Source organism: Triturus cristatus, chromosome 1_2 (assembly GCF_964204655.1).
Source record: "Triturus cristatus chromosome 1_2, aTriCri1.1, whole genome shotgun sequence".
In the NCBI taxonomy this organism is placed as follows: Eukaryota; Metazoa; Chordata; class Amphibia; order Caudata; family Salamandridae; genus Triturus; species Triturus cristatus.
The window spans coordinates 962,478,813-962,497,769 of NC_140580.1; the positions used below are offsets into that span (position 1 = coordinate 962,478,813).

General features: G+C 45.4%; 1 protein-coding gene across 1 annotated transcript in view; it reads left to right on the forward strand.

Moving 5' to 3' along the window:
• The first annotated feature begins 2,368 nt into the window (after nucleotides 1-2,368).
• The window catches only part of LOC146868456 (discoidin domain-containing receptor 2-like), a 445,309-nt gene continuing 428,720 nt past the window's right edge, over nucleotides 2,369-18,957 (forward strand). Inside the window, exon 1 of the mRNA XM_085610198.1 lies at nucleotides 2,369-2,758. The gene's annotated coding sequence lies outside the window, so the exon portion shown is untranslated. The remainder of the gene's footprint in view (nucleotides 2,759-18,957) is intronic.

An 18,957-nucleotide genomic window follows, 5' to 3' on the forward strand; every position in this document is an offset into this window, starting at 1 on the left:
GGACGCCGAAATTTCACCATCCTAACCAAGAGAAGAATGTCACACAGCTAGTCATCACAGCAACGCAGCCATTCACACCACGGCCAGAAGGAGGCAGAGCAGACGTTCGGCCGGGTGAAATCAGCCCTCTGCAAACAGACCACAGGCACCCTGGCTGGAGGAAGGCACCGCAGACCACAGGAAAAGTCTGCACCACCACATGCAGACGCCCCTCCCAGGAAACGCACTGCCGTAAGAATTGCCGGCTTCTCACCAAGACCACCGCCGTGATGCTGCACCCAGGCTCACATCCACCGGTCGCAGTGGTAGAGACGACTCTGACCCGGCTGGAGCATGTGCATCGCACCACCTCCTGGTGTATAGACATCCCCCAGCCTCTCACCTCCACCAGGTCCTGCAAAATGCCAAAAAGGTTAAAACCAAATAAACAAACCATTGCTGGAGTGCGCGCTCCGCACTCACCCTACTGTGTCTACAGACATACATGAACAGGAGGTGTGGTGGGGTGGGTGCTTTTAATAAAGGTAGGGGGGAGCCTACGAGGCACAGGGGCCTCATTATGCAATGGAGATAAGCGAGAGGGATGAGGAGGTAATGAGCTACTTCATGCCCATTTTGTGCGCTAAAATATATGCCCCGCCATCTAGAGGTCTTCTTGGTGCTTGCATTTAATGTACTTCTTTGTTTAAGCCCGGTGGGGCTTTGATCTCAGTAACAAGGTGAGCCCGACTAAACTGAATGACCGCTCCTTCCTCTTCATTCCTCAGTGTCAGGGGCACCCTTGATTTCTTATCGGCACACAGCCAGAGATGTTTTAAGGTATGTGCAATTGCCATGGGCTACCACCTTCCAAGGAGTCCCCTGGGGAAGTAAATATTCTGGGCCTCATTGCTACGAAATGATGCAGCACAGCGCCGCAAGCCATTTAGCTGCGCCGAGCTGCGGCATTTCAAAAGCACAGGGATGTGTCTTATTAACAACAATATAATGCATCAGTGTACTTTGCCCTGTGCTGGCGCACAATTGGCTGCTATGCACCACCGCAGGCACCCTTGTGTCATGTTGCAAGAGAGCCTGCATTGCGGGGAAGATTGTTTTTGTGCAGAAAGGGACACCTTCCTGCACCATAACAGCCACTGGTGGCATTTCCCTCTTTCTATGCATGCTTCAGAATGCAGCACGCATAGAAAGAGGAAAAAACGAGGAGAAATAAAAGTATTTTTCCTCGTTTCGCCACTTCTACGCCTCCCCTGGGGAAGTATAGGATTCTGCCGCATTCCCAGGTTTACGACTCTTTGAATAATGCATGACAGGGGCCCATATTTACCGTGCCATTAAAAGTCACGTAGGGTGACTTTACGTGGGCAGGCGCACTGCACCACCGGTGCATCAAAAAAAGTAATGCACTGGCGGTGTAATGGGCTTGTGAATGAGGCCCTCGGGCTATTTGACCTCTGTCCATTTCACTCTCTAACCCTCTTTCCCTCTCTCTTCCTGCCTGAACCTCTAACTCTGTCTCTGTTTGCCCAGTGTGCTCTTAGTGATTTCCATGGTCGTGGGCAAGAAATATTTAGTTTTGTATGACCCGGTTACTGAAAGTTTAACACATAATTCCGCATAGTTTGGGAATATGTGGGCTTGAATTTGAAGGTAATGCTTAAGAAATGTGAATGTTATTTCGAACAGGGGCCCCCAAGACATTTCTTGCTCAGGGCCCCAATGTCCTTCATACGAAACTTCACACAGCACTCACAACAAATGAGAAAACGGGCCGTGTTCACAGTTCACACTGCCGCATAATTGCGGAGAGTGCTTTGTTTATTTATCAGGCGAGCACATGCGTGGCATCAGATGCGCGAGCTTGGAGCCACCATGCCACAACCTGGTGAAAACTGTGAATGATGTTACACAATATGTCTTCAAATTCAGGATGATGTCATCAAATGAAGGGTGATTCTAGAATACCTATTACGGATGAGACAAGGTAAACAACCATTATTTTATTATTTCGTTGAGATTCTAGCTGCCAGACTTTTACGATCTGTTATCCTATCGCGGCTTATTTCCATTTCAGAAGCAAGGTTTTTTTTAATAAATCAGCGTTGTTTCAGTTTTCTGTCCATATTCAAATTGTAAACTACTCGAGCGAGTAACGGAAAAAATCCCGTTCAACTGTAAATTGTGTGAAAATGTCAAAATCGACCTCGTGTGTTTCTCAAAAGTACGTGCCTTCTAACTGTCAGTGAGCTGGCGCGCGATGAAGACTGTAACTTTAAGAGCCCCCCTCCCCCGCTTTTCCCTGCTCCGTGCCTCCCCTCCCACTTCTCCCCCTCCCTGCAGGAAGGAGGGATGTGATGCAGAAACCATCATCATCACTCTGGGAAAGTTTGGAGAAGTTTTGGATTGCTGAGGGAGAGGCGGGCCAGAGCCCGAAACTGGGACAAAGGGCTTGAAATTAACCAGGAAATCAAATTGTAGCTCGGGAGGGCCCGCAGCGGCGAGGGTGAGACCCCCTGGGGCTTACTACGGGAAGACGGAGGGGCACAGGCACCCCACCGCACGCACGACCAGACTCGCCTGGAAGTTGCAAGGAAACACGGGGACGCTGAATTTCCCTTCGGCCTCTTACTGGGCTCAGGGGCGCCCTATGAGCAGTCCCTACTACTGGCTATTTGAGATGCGGGTTTCCTAGGTGGCGGCTGTGCGCCTCGAAGCTTTGGAAAGTGGAGGGGCGGCATTTCTGGAAATCAAATAAGAGGTACAGCGTTATATTCTCTTTCACGTGGCACTCTGCTGTCCTATGTTTTGTGGCTGTTTGTTTTAAGCATAACTATGAAAGATTCTATACTATTGATTTACTTGTAGAAGATTTAGGAAACTGTGCTTTCTGTCGGTGAGGTGACTTGTTGATCGGCAGTGTTTCTGTGGCTGTGATCCGTTGACTGCATTGTCTGGTTTACTTCACTGCGCCTTGTTGTCGGTTTACTCCACTGCAGTGGGGCTTGTGTACTTCGTGCTGTGTCTGATCTCCTTCTCTGCAGTGTGCACTGTGCCTGGTGTACCTGGCTGCAGTGTATTCCGTCCCCGGTGCTTTTCACTCCGTGCTCTGTACACTCCCTGGATCAAGATTTATGCCGGGTGTATTACACTTCAGTAAGTTTGCTTTGTGTGACGTTTATGCTTCCTTGCAGATGTGCATAGCTTTAGTATGCTGAGTCCCTATGATTTCCAGTGCAGTGTGTTCTGTGCTCTGTGCCTAATGTCACTACATATACATATGCGCTTGAATTGCCTCAGCCCAGTGGACTTGGTGTCTGGTGTAATATGTGGCAATGTCATTCTCTTTGTCTCCACTGCAGTGATTTCATTCCTTCGCTGCATTGTGCTTTATGCTGCACTGTGCTCTGTCCCCAATGTCACTACACTGTGCAGTGTGCTTGAGGTACCTCACTCCAGTGGCCTTTGTGTCTGTTGTACTTTATGGCAGTGTGTCATTCTCTTTGTCTCCACTGCAGTGTATTCAGTCCTGATGCTCTTCACTGCAGCTTGTTTTATGCCCCACTGTGCCCAATGTCACTACACTGTGCAATGCTCTTGATGTACCTCCCTCCAGTGGCCTTTGTGTCTGGTGTACTTTGTCTTGTGTGTCATTCTTTTTGGCTCCACTGCAGTGTACTCAGTCCCGATGCTCTTCACTGTAGTGTGTTTTATGCTGCACTGTGCCCAATGTCACTACACTGTGCAATGCTCTTGATGTACCTCCCTCCAGTGGCCTTTGTGTCTGGTGTACTTTGTCTTGTGTGTCATTCTTTTTGGCTCCACTGCAGTGTACTCAGTCCCGATGCTCTTCACTGTAGTGTGTTTTATGCTGCACTGTGCCCCGTGCCACTACACTGTGCAGTGCGCTTGAGGTACCTCACTCCAGTGGCCTTTGTGTCTGATGTACTTTGTCTCTACTCACTCCCAAGGATAAGAAACAGAACGACAAACTTGTGTGTGTCACTACCTTTACACCTATTTCCAACATAGTGAAAAAATGTATCAAGAGACATTGGCCTACACTGAATGCTGGAAACCTCCGTATAGAGTGCCCTATTTTTGCATTTAAAAAGAACAAAAGTATTAAGGATCATCTAGTCAGGGCCGCAATTCCAGAACCAAACAGGGACTCTACCCTGAGAACCTTTTGCAATCTACCACGACTAGTGGGCCACTTCAAATGTACTAACTGTAGTGTCTGCTGCCTCACATTGGATACTAAAACCTTCGTGCATGCTAACATTAACGTCACCTTGAACAATTTTTCTAATTGTAACACTAATAATGTTATATATGCCATAACATGCCCATGTAATTTGATCTATGTGGGACAAACGACGCAGAAAATCAGGATTCGCATTTGCCAACATAGAAGCAGAATCCGCTGCAAGACGGCTAATGCTCCTCTTGTTGAACATTTCACACAACTTAATCATACCGAGGACGACTTGAGATGGCAGGTGATCAGCGTTATCACACAGTCCACAAGGAACATGAACATTGCATCTGTCCTCAACAAAGAGGAACTCAAATGGATAATTCGCTGTGATAGCCATCACTCTGGACTGAACCGACTTGAGGACTGGTCTAATCTACTCTAATCCGTGAATATCTCTATGTGTACACTTGGCCATGCGTAAAATTACTGAAATGTGGTTTCTCTCTAAATCTATGTACCAAGTACCGAGCAGTTCTCCGGCCTTTCCATGCCCTCTAACCCCTTCCCTTCCACTCCCTTATTATAACTGAAGTATTCTAACACTATACTAACTTATCCCCCCTTTCCTCTTTTCTCTACTGCTCCTCGCCCCTCATCCTGAGGCGCTACTTTCCTTACTACTATTTTCCTATCTGGGTTACCTTCGCAATTCTTGTTTCTACTGGCTTCCTTGACCATTCAATCATGGCCGCCCTCTTATTCCACCCCACCTTGGCCCTCTTCGCTTTCGGCTACTGGGCGGTTCCTTTTTCCCATGGTACTTCCGTCCCATTGAGGCTCCATTCACACAGCCCGCACCCTGACGCTTAGCCGGATCCTCGCAAGCTCCCCAGGTAAGACACACTCGCTCGCTCACTTCTCCTTCCCCCACATTACTCGCCCCTTCTCACTCGATTCCCTCCCTCCCTTCCACAGGTCCTCGTGGTATATGCGGCTTGCATCGTAACTATCTATCAATTTCCTACGCTTAATTCCCGGACTACCGCCCCACGGTGAGTTTAATTCCTCTTGTCCCGTAACTATCACACCAACCCCCGCCACCTCCGTGTTCACTATTCCTCCTTCTCCCCACAGAATGTAGTTTTCCGAACCCATCGACAAGCCCGACCAGGCTGCCTCGGAATTCCTATCGGTTGTACAACACAGACCTGATTCGCCAATTTTGGACCAATTCCTCCCTATTCTTCGCCGCTCCCCTGGTAAGCCGTAGCCCGCTTGTCTCCCCTTACTCACACATTCAGTCACTCCCTCACCCCCTCCTAACCCTCCTATTCTTCTCCAGGCTCACCTATCAGCCCACACGGAATTGTTACATCCATCGAGCCCAGGTTGTGACGGTTTCTGACGGGGCGCTTCATCCTAAATGTTTCCCGCTAATTATCTCTGGTAAGCCCTTGCACAACCTTCCTCCACTTGCACCCCACGTTCCCGCACTCCTCCCCCGCATTGACTCTCCCTCTTCCCCACAGGCTCTAATTCTCGCCTCTACCTCATTCCGGACAACAACACTAGGATCGTCTAGTATTGGCTGGCGCGGCTGCGCAACAGTTACTATTTGATTGGGTCATCCTCTCACTGTAAGTTCCGACCCCCCTTAATTAATTTTTGTACCACCCCCTCAACATCCCTCCCTTCTCGCATATCACCCTCTAGCTATTCTCGCCTCCCTTTACTCTTCCTATGATCTCTTCCTAACTTTGCATATTGTTATTTTTTCTCCCCCTCCCCACTAGGCTTTCTCCCAGGCAATTATTTATCATTTCTTTGTCCTGAAGAGATCCCACTACTTGTTAAGGGATCGAAACGTCGTCGACAATCATTTCTAAACTCCAGTGTATTACAAAATTGAAATGTCGGAGTATGAAATGTTTTACTGACTTTTTGATAACAATTACCTTTGAGCACCAAAAAGTCACCTTTTAAAATCACTTGCCTGGGTACCGGAAATCGGCTGATTTCCTATTACCCTGCCACCAACTCACTCACTGTTTTACTTTTTTCTCACTATTTACAGTAATTTCTTAGTTATTTTTGCATTGTCTTTAAACATAAAACCCAATTTTTCATTGAACTAATTGTGGCACTTTAATTTACTCGAATTGAATGGGACCACTGTTCCTTTATAATAATGTCTACACCCTTGGTCCCTTCTGACTCCTAGGGTCTCCTTGTTCCTTATAAACGTACTTTGTCTTGTGTGTCATTCTCTTTGTCTCCACTGCAGTGTATTCAGTCCTGATGCTCTTCACTGCAGCTTATTTTATGCCCCACTGTGCCCAATGTCACTACACTGTGCAATGCTCTTGATGTACCTCCCTCCAGTGGACTTTGTGTCTGTTATACTTTATGGCAGTGTGTCATTCCTTCTCTTTGCCTCGACTGCACTGAGTTCAGTCCTGATGTTCCTTCACTGAAGTCTGTTTTATGCTGCACTGCGCTCTGTGCCCATTGTCACTATGCTGTGCAGCACCCCTGATGTACCTCACTCCAGTGGGCTTTGTGTCTGATGTACTCTATGTCAGTAAGTCATTCATTCTCTTTGTCGCCACTGCAACGTATTCAGTCCTGATGCTCTTCACTGTATTGTGTTTTATGCTGCATCCTGTACAGTGCCCAGTGTCACTGCACTGTGCAGTGCGCTTGAGGACGGTACCTCATTGCAGTGTGTCATTCCTTCTCTTTGCCCGCACTGCAGTGAGTTAAGTCCTGATGTTCGTCACTGCAGTCTGTTTTATGCTGCACTGTGCTCTGTGCCCAATGCCACTATGCAGTGATGTGCTCTTGATGAACCTCACTTTGTGTCCGGCGTACTTTATTGTTGTGTGTCATTCCCTTTGTCTCTACTGTAGTGAGCTCAATCCAGATGCTCTTCACCAAAGCGTGTTTTATGCTGCACTGTGCCCAGTGTCACTACACTGTGCAATGCTCTTGAGGTACCTCACTCCAGTGGAGGTTGTGTCTGTTGTACTTTATGACAGTATGTCATTCTCTTTGTCTCTACTGTAGTGAGTTCAGCCTCGATGCTCTTCACTAAAGCTTGTTTGATGCCCCACTGTGCCCAGTGTCACTGCACTGTGCAATGCGCTTGAGGTACCTCACTCCAGTGGAGGTTGTGTCTGTTGTACTTTATGACAGTGTGTCGTTCTCTTTTTTCCACTGCAGTGTGCTCAGTCCTGACGCTCTTCACTAAAGCCTGTTTTATGCTGCAGCGTGCTCTGTGCTTAATGTCACTACGCTGTACAATCCTCTTGAAGTACCTCACTCCAGTGGAGGTTGTGTCTGTTGTACTTTATTGCAGTGTATCATTCTCTTTGTCTGCACTGCAGTGAGTCCAGTCCTGATGTTTCTTCACTGCAGTCTGTTTTATGCTGCACTGTGCCCAATGTCACTACACTGTGCTATGCTCTTGAGGTACCTCACTCCAGTGGAGGTTGTGTCTGTTGTACCTTATGACAGTGTGTCATTCACTCTCTTTGTCTGCACTGCAGTGAGTCCAGTCCTGATGCTCTACACTGAAGCGTGTTTTGTGCTGTAGCGTCCTCTTTGCCTAATGTCCTCCACTGTGCGAGGCGCTTGATGTACATCAGTCCAATGGACGTTGTGTCCAATTTCTTTTAGGGCAGTGTCATCCTCTTTGTCTCCACTGGGGTGTGTTCTGTGCATGTTGTGGATCACTGGAGTACGCTTAGTGCCGGATGCACAACACTGCAGATGTACGTCACTGCGCCGTGCTTCACTATGAAGTGTTTGCGTATAGATTTACACAACTGTACTGTGCTCTACGTGCAGTGCCGGGTGTGCCTTCATGCAGTGCTTGCAGTGCCCAATATACTTCCCTAGCTTTTGCTCGGTGCCTGATACCCTCTGCAGTGCCTCGTGGTCACAAATGCCGAGTGGTCAGTATGTGATGGATTTCACTGCAGTGCATTCAGTAACCTCGGTTGTGTTTGGGGCTTGATTGGGTACATAGTATATTTCAGTGGGTTGTGTTCAGTCCCCTTTGTACTGCAGTGTGTCAGTTGCCTCAGCGTGTCCAGCACAGTGTGCAGTTCACTGAAGTGAGTCACAGTGCCGGGGATTCTTCTTTGGACCTCGTTTTCTGAATGCAGCAGGCACTGAACAGTTCTGGCTGGAGTGTGTTTAGTACCTGGTGTGTTTGGCTGAATTGTGTTCGAGTGTCTGGTGCGCACCTATTAGCTGTGTTCTTTGGGTCACGTTGGCTTCTCTGGATTGTATTTAGTGCCTCGTGCACGTGTGTGAATTGTGTTCAGTTCCCGATGCACTTCTTGGGTCACGTTGGCTTCTCTGGATAAAAGTTCACGTGAACCAGTGCATTTTTTTTAAGCAATTGACCTGTCAATCAAATGAAGCCTCATACTCTAGGAGTTTACCACTTTGTTTTTCAAAATGTGTAAGTGTACTCCCTGTTGTCAGAAATTATATCCACTGTGCCATGGCCAGCATTTTGTCACAGATGCCCTCCATATGCCCTCTTATGCCAAGGATTACATACAATATGCAAGTGCCAGCATTTAACCCTTTATGCCATCCGTGTACTGTGGATGACCCATATGCTAAAAGTTCCCTCTGGTATTTTAAGCCAGCATTTTGTCATTGTTACCCGAACCCTTTCCTCAAAATCCCATAATTGTCCTCCCTAATGCCAAGAATTATCTCCAGTATGCGAGCTTTTGTCTTTTGCAATATATGAACCATATGCTGAGAGGTACCTCTAGTGTGCCAGTGCCAACAGTTTGCCATAGGGAGCCCCTATGCAAAGATTACATCCTATATGCCAGCACCAGCATTTTGCCACAGGTGCCCCTTGTTCAAAATATTATTTCCAAAATGCCAGGATCAGCATTTTACCATGCGTGACCCTTATGTAAATGATTTCCTAAAGTATGCCAGCATTTTCCTAGGCTGTCTCTTATGCCAAGAATTATTTCCAGATTGCCTGTGCCAACATTTTGCCATATATGTCCCTTATGCCAAAAATTACCTCTATTGGGCTAGCATTTAGTTATTGCTGCTCTTTATGCTAAGAATTGCCTCCAGTAAGCCAGCATTTTTCGATTGGTGCCCATTATGCCAAGAATTACCTCTAGGGTGCCAGGCCACTGATGAAGAGAATTACCTCCCATATGCCATTTTGTTTGCCATTGGGGCTCCTTATGCCAAGCATTTTCCCTAATATGCAAGCATTTTGCCATCAGGTCCCTTATGTCAAGAATTAACTCCAATAAGGCAGCATTTTGCCACTCGCATGCATAAACACGCACACTCAGTCACCCTCAAGTGCACTCTCTCTCTCCCTCACAGATAATTGACCGTCAGTGGAAGATTAATTTAATTATTATTTAAATATTACTTTAGTTCTCCTTTAGCTGACCACCTGACCACCTGTTTAGGTGCCCATGAGCTCTTTCTGGTGTCACACATTCATGGTATTTGGTGGTTTGGCCCTTTACTGTCAATCACGCTATAGCGTGTGACCATTGGGCAATTAGAGCGCCCAGAGGCAGCGCTTCATTGCAGAGTTTTGAGGCCTGTTTGAAGGTCAACATCTGCTCAGACATAGCACCGTCTGCTCTCTATATCAACACAGTTCATGCGACAGCCTGGACATGTTTTTCTCACTTCCCATAATATGCACAGTTTGTGCATTGCTTTCCCTTATCAGCGTGTCTGTATATGTGTGGTGAACAGATGCACCCTCTCACACTGACAGGGAAACAAGTAGAGGGTCAGCACCCAAAAACTACAAAGAGTGAGCTCCCCCTGTCCTTCCCTGTCATGATTTATTCTTGGTTTACTCACGTTCTTCACAGCCAACATGTTTTGTCCCAAATAGTCTCTTTTTAGAGGGCTTGATCTGGTGAGTGATAGTCATGTATGGCTTCCATTTACAAAGCGAAGCCCTTGGGAATGGAAACATACCAAGTACTTGTCAAGGACTCTTGCAGGAGGCCACCGTAAGAGTCCTCAGTTACCTGTGCAAGCGATCTGCAAACATGTCACTCATAAATATCATTCCTGCTTTCCAAGTCGTTCTTACTCATGATGGTCATTCAGTTTACCATCTCCTGAAAGTCTGAAGATGGTACATGTCCTTCTAGTTAAGGGTTTGGGGTGAAACCTTTCCCTACTTGGAAACCCCATTTTATATTTTTACACTCTGGATACCTGTCACAATCATGAAATGCACGGGGATACCCGTTTAGAGCTCAGTGTGACCCTCTTACATGTTGGGAGTGTTTGTGGAATGATATCGCACGTTTGTTCTGTATCGCTTTCTTCTATACTCAATTTTCTCCAATTGCTTCACCCATCAATCAGCTAAGTGAAACACCCAAATATCCATTCCACACCATCTCCATCCTTGAGCTGGTAAGACTCCGAGCCCAGAAGTGGTACCTGGGAGGCAGAAGGCACCAGGACTACACAAACTCCCAGTAGTGCAGAGCATCCAATTTTAAAAGAAAGGGAGTGGCCCTACTATCCAAGGGACAGGGTGCCAAATATAGGAACAATATTGCAGAGTATCCATACTTCATACAAGAGCACACCAAATTAACCGAGCTTCAATCAGTTATGGAACCAACCATTCTAACACCACCCCTCTTTACCACTCCATCTCAGTGAGGGACCACTGCATCCCTGGACACTGCAGCATCCCAATGAGGAAGCGCTGCTTTCCTTCAGAAATCAAACTGAGTTAGGCACTCGCCCTTCTTCTAAGATTGCGCCCAACCTAAAAGGGTCCTGGGATCTTCATTACGCTTTCTCTGTGTGACATATGCAGCGGCAGCTGAGAAGGTATGTGGACAGGAAACAGTCACTCCGTCTCTCTGTCAGGCCATTTGCTTGTGTGTCCTTTCCATGTTCTATGGAGGCGGGGTCCATGGGGTTCCCTTAGGGATGTTGTTCAAGGAAGGGTCTGGCTTCTGTCCATCTTCCACCTTCATGAATTGATGTTCCAGCATAGGGGTTAGGGATTGGGGACCATACGTAGAATTGGGTTTCGGGCCTGGGGGTGGTGTCCATTAGAGAAGACTCCAGGCTAGCTTCAAAATATTGAGCTTACTGAGGTGAGTTCTGCGTCTGTCCTGAAGGTAAAAAATGTCAGGAGTTTCCATCAGTGTGCCTGTCAGCTTCCAACAGCTGCCCAATTCCATCCCCACTCTCTTTTATGCTCACTCCACCTCTCTTTCACACACTAAACCTCCTTCTACTCTTCCCTTCTCACACTATCTCCCTCCTTCCTTCTTTCGCCACTTGGCAATCTTCCAAGAAGCTACCAAGGCACTCACACTGTATTCAGCTACACATGATCTCCCCGTGACCAGCCTTTCTTCCATCCCTCCGATAGCAGCCACTGACTATTCCGCTAATCGCCATGCTTAAAGGTACATACAATACTCCTAAACCCAGTGCACACATTGATAGGGGAAACACTGTGGCCTCAGACCTGGAAGGGGGGGAGGGGGTTTACATTGTTTTATTTTTCAAAACCCTTGGCAAGTTCAATGTAAAACTTAACTAACTTACTAATTTACGAATTTTTACACTTTGTAACCACAATGCATATCACAAAGGGTAAACTGGCAATGAACAATTCTGCTTACATTCGCCATTGTGCATGAGGGAAAAAAATCATCTTGGCTGGGTTTTATCTAACGTAAAATGATCCCGCAATGCACTGAAAAAGTATGTAGAAGTGAAGAGAAACTTGAACCACACAACTTCTTACAAATTAAAAAATCGTGAACTATGTAAATCTTCACTGAGTTTCAGAACCGTCAGTCAGGTGCAATTGGGCTTCTGTTTGTATTTGAAAAGCGGGTGGATGGGACGGTTCTGCACATAGATGGTTATTTAATTAATGAATGTGCTTTATTTATATGCAAAATCAGCTTCCCTGCAAGAGGTGATGGAGGCAGGATCTGCAGTAACATGCCCTGGTTGTTTAATAGTGCCTCTGGGTTGGGTCTCTGCTGGTGGATGGATCTCTCCCAGAATATAGCCTGGTTGTTTAACTGTGGCCGTGTGTTTCGTATTTTTATAAAATATCTACTTGTCCTAGGGCAGGATGCTTCAGACGTCTTCCTGTCCTGTTAAATAAGCCCTTTGCCCCTTTTAGAGTCATGGAGTGAGGTGACAACTTATGCAATGTTCTTAGTCTTTCAGAGCTCTGATAGGATCTTCTCCGATCACGCAAGGGCTCGTGTTATATCAGGGCTTTGATTGTAGAAAGGGTCTGATTTCCCCCCTTTCTTCAAATCTATCTAGAGGGTCTGGAAGTAGGCAGGAAGTGGTATTTCCAAGGTTGAATTCTCCTGTGAGTGTGTGCACCTACATACATACATGTTTAATGGTATTCCCAAGCTCCCCTCCAATCTCTTCCTACACTGGAAAAGGTTGAAATGTGCTCTTGACAAAGCAGAGAGTAAAACCTTTTCCAGGGTGGGGAAAAATGGGTTTACAGAAAGAGAATTTGCAATCACTCAGTAGATTTTCCTATGAGAAAATATATGCTTGTATACACGGAATTCAAAAAGTTGTGTGAAGTCTCTTTTCCAAGTCCAATTCTGTAAACGCCTGTGAATTTTTGAAAGTTGTAAATCTGCACCAATCCAAGGTCAGATACCTTGGATGCAAGTACACCTTTTGTGACTTTCTTTAAGAATTGGGCCACTAATTTATTTTCCTATTTCCCAAAATGTTGCCCATGATGGTTTTAAACTGATGCTCCATTATGGATCTTTTTAGGTCTTACTTGATAATGCAGGTGTTATCTCACCTTTTGCGATCAACAGAAAAAGAGTTTTAAGAAGTACAACTGAGTGAGGGACTTTGGCCTCATGTTAGTTTCCTTGAGTACAGCTTTTGTTAGGGCAGCAGTTATGTCTGTTTGTTGAAAAAGTGTGCGCGAGTTGCTCTCCTACAGGGTGCGATTGCCCTCCTAAAATTCAGTGGTGATAGTCCAGGCCCAGCTGTGGTCTCCAGCTGCGTGTCTTCAGCAGGCAGCAACCAAGATGGCTACCGCCAGTGACATGGAGTTGGACAGTACCAAACTGATTGAAAACCCCTTTGGTGCAACAGTGCCCCAGGATATTTAGCTCTAACGGCCAAGGAAGCATCTTGAGCTTACGCATGCTCATTGATGGAGAACAAACAAACTGCAAGGATGAGCCATCCGTCTCTGCCTCCAGCCCCATTGGATGGCTATCCTTCCGCTACTGGGGAAGCAGTCAAGGCCAATGAGCTGCAGAGGTGCCTAATAAAGTGGAGGACGCATGCTCTTCAGGTGCAGTATGGGGCTGTAGGGAGTGAGGTTCAGGGTGCCAGGGAAGGAGGCTCCACCCGGGAACTCACTTGTTAACCCATGCATTCCGTCGACACGTAGGGGCAGTCGTATCAAGGTGGTTTTCAATGGCCGCTCGAGGGATGTATGTCATTACAACGCACACTTTTACAACGCATGCACTTACAATGCATTTTTTACAACGCATTCCATTACATCGCATACTACCTTTACAACGCATACCATTACAACGCATAATATTAAATTGCATTTAAGGTAAGTATTGGATAGTATAGGGGTAAAAATTACTATTCTAACTCCAGGGGGTGCAACAGTAGGGTAAGTGTTGGATTGCGTTGTAATGGTATGCGTTGTAAAGGTAGTATGCGATGTAATGGAATGCGTTGTAAAGGTAGTTTTTAAACATGCGTTGTAGTGTCATGCGATGTAATGGAATGCGTTGTAGTGGATGTTGCGTTGTAAAAATTTAGTTGTAAGTGTAGTGCGTTGTAATAGTTGCGTTGTAAAGGTTGTTCACCGCCGCTCAAGTAGAGGAGGAAGAGCGGCAATTTTGGCCTGACGGGGAGACAAATAAGAATCTGCTGCTATTGTGACCCAATGATGATTGCTGACTATCGGAAGATGAGGAGGGCAGTCACAGCCACTGCACACAGAGGGCAGCCAGTTTCAGAAGTCAGAACAGATACAACAGCCCTCCAGGCCAAGCACCCAGGGAACCGAGCAAGGGACGGTGGTGAGCTGCAGGACAACACACAAGATACCTGGGTATCTAGGGCAACCTAATGCGCCACAGTCCATGCCCATTCACCACACTAGATGAGAAGTCAATACAGCACCACGTGAGCAGCTGCGGTGCTTCACAACATGCACTGCACTGTGAGTGGATCATCACCACAGCGCTCCTCCTGGAGATTCTAACCCACCCAGCAAACATCTGATCCGAGAGCACAAAGCACCCTTGCATCAATGTTCAGCCAAACTCACAGACATCCAGTGTGCGGGGGGGGGGGGGGGGGGAGAGAATAGAGAAGAATATGAGGGGATGGTGAAAATATTTTGAAAGATGAATTTGAAAGGAATACATTGCCACATGTGCATCTCCTGAGTCTATTCAGTTCAGTTTTCAATAGCAGCAGTGAGTATGTATATATACGCGTTTGTTCTACATGGGATTACATTTATATATTTTTTGTGCCTATACCCATCAGTAACGTAAAATGATGGGGACCCCTGTAGAATGTGATAAGTGGCCCCGGAGTCTGCCATATCTCATAGATATTCATTGGCCTTGGGCTGAATGGGGGTCCCCTTTCGCCTGTTAAGCCCCTGATGCATATTTGCTTGTTTAATGACATATTTGCGAAAATATTTTGAAATGGGAAACGTAACACCCCCTCAAGCAAAGCCGCTGGAAGCAGTTTACCTTCGATTGAAAGTATGCTTTTTTAAATAACATTTTGATAACCGACTAAAATAATTACGATAATAATGCGACGATCACAGTGGAATATTTAATTGTATTTAAAAACAGTACACTCAATTGTTAGTTTTTTCACAATGACAGTACAGCAGTAAGGGTGTATTTGAAAAAATTACTTCTCAGTTCTAGTGACAGGTTGAATCCACACCCACTTCGAATAAATAAAGTAAATGTGGCACTTTCTTTAATTTCATTTTCTTTTCGCGTTCCTGTGGCTTGCTGCAGGCATAATATGTACACATGTTTGCAGCGTTATCTGATGTTCTCAGGTAAAAGCATTGAACCTTTTATAATAGCCCTGCTTTTATTTTTAATTGTGCCACTAGTAAACTGTGCAAGCAAGCTCTGAAACTACTTTAGCCACATCGCACGTCCAACAAGCATTGGAAAAGCCATTGGCTTTGGCAACGTTTTTGGGCCATGCTGTACAGCAGCGCGAATTCTTTGCAGCGTGTCTAAAACCAATTTTAAAAAGTGCTATGATGCAACCAGGATTTATGCACTTTTCTTTAAAGTGTATTAGCGCTGGATGCATCAATATACTTCTTTTATTTTTATTTTTAGCCATGTTGCACAGCAGCCCCACTGTTGTACAACTTGACTTTAAATTATTGCCAATGTTGGCAAAGTCCATGCTGTCTTGCAGGAACAAATAGCAGGTGCAGAGCCGATAGTCTCAAAGGCAAGGCCTATGGGCTTTGTCTATGCTTGTTAGCAGGAGCGTCTCCTGGAGGGAGTGCTGTGAGGTGGTGAGGTGGGGCGGGGCAGGGTGGAGGGTAGTAACGGAGGTAAGTACATAAATAAATAAAGCGAATTACATTGCGCACGTTGCATCGCCATTTGGCTTTGCAGCGTGCACAAATGAATTTGTTTTATTTATGTACTTTCCGCTTTTCGGCCGTATGCCGGAGTTTATTACTTCCCACCCTGCCCCTTCCCCGCCTTACAACCCCACAGCACTCCATGCAGGACCCGCTACTGCTTGTTAGGTCGCGGCACAACACTCCTATGATTCTGATCAAATCAGTTAATCTCTCCATGTTAAAAAGATAAAGAACTTGACAAAAAATTATATCACATTAAAAAGTAGTAGCACTTATATCCATGTCTTATTGAAAATACATTTGGAAGTAGATAACCTCTGTTGTCTCAATAAATATCCATTTTAAGGAGTAAAGTGCGTTTTTTAAAGTGCGTGTGGCAGAGTAAAATATAGCTACAGATGGCAAGAGGGTCAACAAGGACTACCGGGGAGAAGAAAGCATAAAAGTAGCACCTCCGTCACTGTATGATCAATGGAAGGACAGCAATCAAGCTGGAGAAATCAGTGCTTGGTCCATGCTCCAGCCAAAAGAAGAGGCTGGCATGCGCTGGCCAATTAAGAAGCAGCAAATAGGAGTGGCAATGAAGCCAATGAATGTTAACCCCTTCGGTGCTCATGACGGAACGGTTCCGTCATGAGCCACGGTTGAGCTGTGCTCATGACGGAACCGTTCCGTCATGACCACGCCCGCGCAAGATTCCGTCAGCACAGCAGCGGAATCTGCGCAGCATGGAAGGGGTTAAGCAATGAGCCGGCTCCAAGCTCTTCATTGTAAACAATATCTCATGCAAGTGAGTGCGCATGTAGATGAGACCTAAAGCCAGTGGTCATTCACCCAGTGTGTTCTGGCTCTTGAGGGGCAAGAGCAGTCACTCTTTCATAGCGGGTGACCCAGACTCGTGCTGACTCGAGCACCCAGTTTCATCATTGGAAAATCCTTTATAAGGAGGCTGTTTGATTTCTCTTTCGCTCTTATTTTTCTGCTGACATCCTGCACAGTAACTCTCCTCCCACTCCTGCATGGCCATGGCAGGACCTGTTTGGTGCCTGGCCCTCCCCTTTGACTGTCTCTCGGATCCAAAGTAGTGTGCTTTCTTAGGATGTTTGGGTTAGAATCCACGTTGTGCTATTTTAGGAAGAGTTGTATATTGTTTTGCCAACTGTAATTTTGTTCATATAGTTTTATGACTATATACAGTGTTGCATACAGGTGGCCTGTGTTGGTGTGGCTACAAGCCAGTGATAAAGGGTATAAGCCTGATTGGTTGATTAGAAGAAGTTATGTCCGAGGTAATAGGCCTCATCTCAGTATTATGGAAATGTACTACAAATACAGTAGGCCTGACTTATTTAGTGTGAAAATATGTTAAAGTCAATAGGCCTTTACATTTGTATTGTTATTACACTCTTTTAAAGCCTGCATACAGGTATTCTGTTACATGCATTAGCACAGATCACTATAGTAGACAGGGGTTTTGGTTTCACTTTCTATTTCTGTTTTCCCTCTCTGAGAAAACATGCGGATAGAGGATTTGCATTTAGATATTCTTTGTTAGCCCTCTCTGGAGGGGTTTAGTATTGTTTTCTAAGCTGTAATTCTGTGTTTATGTTTAATTTCCTCACTGTATGACTAAGATAGGCTTGTGGTAAAGCTTTTGCAGAATTCAGTAGTTCTGAATTGGTTATGTTGACAAACCGACTTTAAAGGCTATAGCCTTATTGGCTCTTTGGGCACATTTATGTTGGATGCCATAGGTTTGAAATGTTTTTTATGAAAGGGGACTACAAAGTCAGTATCCTGGTCAATGTATTGTACAATTCATTTATTATGCCAATAGGTCTTTAAGGTTAAATTGTCATTATATTCCATCAAAATATATTTTGTTCAATGGAATCTCTCAGACTACCATTGGCAGAGGTGTTGCCCACCCCGATAAATTACGGGGTTGTTTATTCTTTTGCCAACTGTGATTATATTTGTAATCTTGTGACTGTTCCGGGTGGTTGTCAGTTTTTTGTGCGATACAGTAAGTCACGGATTTTTATGGCGACAAGACTATTGGCTTGATTGGTTCATTGGGAGAGGTTATGTCCTATTCCATAAGTCTGAGTTATTTAATATGAAATGTTTCCACACATTTATAATGCCTGAAATATTTATTAAAGCCCGAGGCCTTTAAGGATGGATTGGTAATTCACTGTATTAAAGGGGTATACCATCATTTTGACAATTTCCCAACATTAGGAACGCCAGCCTGGCGAAACCAGGCTTATAAAACTACATGTTAGAGAAATGCCAAAATGATGAAATCTCTTTCCATAAAAATAATCTGTGTTTGTGGAAAAGGCGGGGAGGGAAGATATGTGAGGAAACAGCCACAAAGAGAGGAGGGTCAAATCTTTTTGTCATCAGTGCCCAAAAGAAGACCACTTATTAGAGATAGAGAGAATCTCTGAAGAATAAAGTAATCCATCGGCTGAGGAACAGACAGAGCTGCACCTCAATAATAAGAGACGACATAGCTAGGGTTATAAGGCCCTCAAACCAATTAGAAAATCAGGACGCCATTAGGATTGTTTTCCGTTGTAATGGCATGGGGTTAATGTCGGTTGATGCAAGGACTATCATTTCTGCCTATTCATCAATCAAGATAAAATATCAACTCCCCGCAGGGTGGAGAGCCATGGTGGATGACCATGGGCACCATGTTAAATCCCCTGAGCGGGATGACCAGTCATCATATTCGGACAGGGTAGACTGGCTAACCCAAGATCAGAAAACAAGGGGTCATCCTGTGCAGACAGTCGATATGGTAGGGAAAGTAGAGCCACTGTCCTCCATTGAGGAGATTTTATGAATAATTTTAATGATTGTATGTGTTTGTCCAAAACCACTTTGGAGAGAAAAAGGCTTATATTTGGACAGTAAATAGTACAACAGTTTTTTAACAATGTATGTTTTTATGGAAAAAACGTTTTCGAAATAAACTATTTGTGATTTTGGAAAAGGCATATGTTATCAAGAGGAAGGTGAGAGGATATGTTGGAAGGGGGGAAATAGATGGGGT